Source organism: Chinchilla lanigera, unplaced genomic scaffold (genome assembly GCF_000276665.1).
Source record: "Chinchilla lanigera isolate Chin_1 unplaced genomic scaffold, ChiLan1.0 scaffold00032, whole genome shotgun sequence".
Lineage (NCBI taxonomy): Eukaryota > Metazoa > Chordata > Mammalia > Rodentia > Chinchillidae > Chinchilla > Chinchilla lanigera.
Window position 1 is genome coordinate 6,627,868 of NW_004955433.1, and position 3,230 is coordinate 6,631,097.

Genomic DNA, 3,230 nt, shown 5'->3' on the forward strand with positions numbered 1-3,230 from the left:
CCCGCCCCCCAACGCCCCGCCCGGCCCGGTACTCACCCCGGCCGGAGCCGCCGTGCACGCGCCGGCCGCTGCCTTCCCAGCCTGGCGGACGCGCTCCCGGCGCTGCTCGCCACAAGGGCGGGACGGGATCCGGATCCGGCTCCCCCGCAGGGCTTCTCGGCGCTGATCCGCGGTGACCGCGGCTGGTCTGCTTCTGCCGCACACCCCCGGGGCTTGCACAGCGCGGCTGGAACTAAGTCCCGCGCCCCCGCCGAGTGGGCGAACGCGGGACCCTGGCGTGGCGCGGCGACCAGCAGTACCCCCCACCCCCGCCCCCCGCGCCTGCTGGCCCGGCTGCGCCTCCGGGTCTTGTCCGCCAGTCAGTCATAAACCTGTGCTCCTCTGCCCACCCCAGGTCCCAGCCTCCGGGGCACCAAGTCAGCGACCTCTACGGCAGCGCCCAGCCGCGGCATTTTTACCACAGCTCCGGGTCAACTTAGGTTCCAGGCGCAGCCTCCTGGCTCCCTTCGCCTGACCACCACCTTTGAGGCTGCCGAACCACACCTGTCTCCTTTAAATGTTGCCTCTCAAAGCACACGTGTGGAAGAGTCCTGTGCAGCTCAAGTCAGTCACATTCTGCAATTCAGCAGTCGCGTCCAGCGTTCGCCCTGCGCCCCTCCCTATGCCTGAGATCGCAGTCTGCACGGATTTCTTGTTACCCTTCCCTTCTAGCTATTGGGCGCTTAGCTTCTTGAGGCCAGGGATCAGGCCTTCTGTTTTCCTTACTTTAGTGAATAGAACTGTTGTTCATCGCATTAAAACAGACAAAACAAAAGCCTAGTCCTGCTCTAAAATCCCCTGGAAGTACTGTATACGCTGAATTCGTTCGGGTTAGTCTACTGAGTACTTTACTAAGGAGAGTAAACGTGGCTTTCATCAGTTCTCAAAGAAGTCTGTGACTTCTCCCAAAATTGCTTGAGGTCGACCATGAACCCCAACCGTGATGATGCCCCTACTCTCTGTCCCGGGTTACTCAATTCTGTCTGCCATCGCGAAAAGAGCTAGACCTCCTTTCCGTGCATTCTGAATGTGTGTCCCTCCCAGCTCTGTCTGCACATCGGAACACCAATGGGGCTTGATTACAAATGCCTAGGTCCCTTTCACAAATCCCCACATCAGAGCCTGGGGTGCAGTGGGGTGGGGCGGACCAGGACATGGGTAGTTTGGTGAAGAACTACACCTGATACCTCACAGGCCTGTGACAGCCACTGCCTCTCTAGAAAATAGGGTCCCAATTTGGAGAATCCTCTTCCTTTTCCTTTTCTCCGTGGAAGGACTGAGAACCTTTGCAGCATGTTTAATTCATTTGAAAATTTTCATTTTCCCTTCCACCCACTGCTGCTTAAGAAACCAACTTGAGTTTGTGGGGACAGCAGGCCCAGTGCCACTTCTCAGCGGCACTAACTCACGGCCACCTTTATCTCCAAAACATCCGCCCCAATCAACCGGAAGAGTGACATGAATTGCATTCCCGACAGTGATATTCCCGGCTAGGAACCGTATGTAAAAATGCTGCATGTGAAGAATACGTGGTTGCCATACACAGAGTCTGTCCCTGTTATGAGATCTATCGAATATATCCTGCTACATTACCTAGAGAGAACTGAGGATAAAATGTAAGAGAATCTGTGCTTTTGTCTTTATTTTATTGGTCTTGGTATTTCACACATTAAAGCTGTTGTGCACCATGTTCTCAAGAGCACCTTGGATATTTTGAATTATATGGCCTGCAAGGAAGATCAAAATACTATTCCAGAATTGGTTTTCTTTTTAAATGCCTATAAAGATTCACCTTTTACCTTTAAATGATGAATTGTGTGTTGACAGTGCCCCAAAATGCTTCAGGATGCTAGGGAAGGGCCAAGTAGAGTGTTAGAGACAGCAAGGAAGAAATAAGGCTTCAGGCCCGGAGACAGATGCCAGCGATGGCTTTGTGAAGTAGGATGGACATCAGTGTTCAGGGACGCCCTCACCCTGTCAGACCACAACGAGCCGTCCCGATTTCCACACCAGGCTGCTGGACACATCAACCAGCACAAGAGTTTTTCCATCTAAGTAGGGGTGGCGGTTTTTCTGAGTGAGTCTTGGTATCTAACTAAAACCACCTCAGAACATTTTTTACAAAGAAATTTTAAAGTCTTGCTCATTTTCTCTTGGACAGTCAACTTTTTGCTGTTTATGAGTCAAATCACTTCCCTTATTCATTTGGAAAAAAAACAAAACGGAGTTGAGAAGCGCAGCTCAGAGATAATCCTCCCAGGGATTCTGGAAATCCCTGCTGCTGCTCAGGTTCCAAAGAGTCCCGTTAAAAATCCCTGTATAACCAAGGCGTTGCCAACCTCATCTAACAGGAAGTAACTTGGGCAGCCTCTGAGAAACAATAAAACCATGCAAAGTTTATTAAAATGGTATTTGAAGGGCCAGGGAGATAGCTCAGTGGCACAGTGCTTGCCTGGCAAGCACAAGGTCCTGAGTTCAATTCCGGGTACCAAAAAAGAATGTCATTTGATCTTTATCAAAATTTACCCATTAGCGCTTGGTACGGTGGAGCACACCTGTAATGCCAGCACTCAGGAGGCTGAGGCAGGAGGATCGTTGTGAGTTCGAGACCAGCTTGGGCTACAAAGTGAACTCATGGCCAACCTGAACTGTGTAGCAAGACCCTGTCTCAAAAAGACCAAAAAAAAAAAAAAAAATCTACCCGTTAAAGAAAACCTTGCAGGAGCAGTTGGGAAGACACCAGGAATACCCATGGAACAGGAAGTTAAATGGGAGCTATTACATTATTCCCATTTTGACAGAGCTCCAGATAATAGTGTCAGCCCTTCTCACATTCCAGAAAGGGAGCTGGAGCACCGTACGGGACCTGGGAAGTGGTGTTCCTTCAACCTCTCGCTTACCCTGTAGTGTAAAAGGGTCAAAATGGATGCTGACCAGGTTGCTGCTGTTAGAAAAGGTCTCCGTGGATGGCAGGGGTCACACCCAGCTCTGTGCCCACAACAGGGCAGTCTGCTCTTACCTCACATGCAGTGAGAGGGACTTCAGAGATCCCCATGTCCCCTGCAGTTTGGGGACACCATGGCCTAGTGTGGGCTTGTGCCAGAGAAACTGATGTTGGGAAAAGTGGCCTTAATATCCAGTTGAAACTGTGGTGGGGGAAGCGGTTTGCTGCCATAGAAAGCAAATCTAAA

The 3,230-nt window shown here is 51.1% G+C and overlaps 1 protein-coding gene across 1 annotated transcript in view; it reads right to left on the minus strand.

Annotated features, from left to right (window-relative positions):
• Tmem150c (transmembrane protein 150C) overlaps positions 1 to 658 on the minus strand; it is a 67,898-nt gene extending 67,240 nt beyond the window's left edge. The window contains exon 1 of the mRNA XM_013516122.1: positions 37 to 658. The gene's annotated coding sequence lies outside the window, so the exon portion shown is untranslated. The remainder of the gene's footprint in view (positions 1 to 36) is intronic.
• Positions 659 to 3,230: the final 2,572 nt, after the last annotated feature.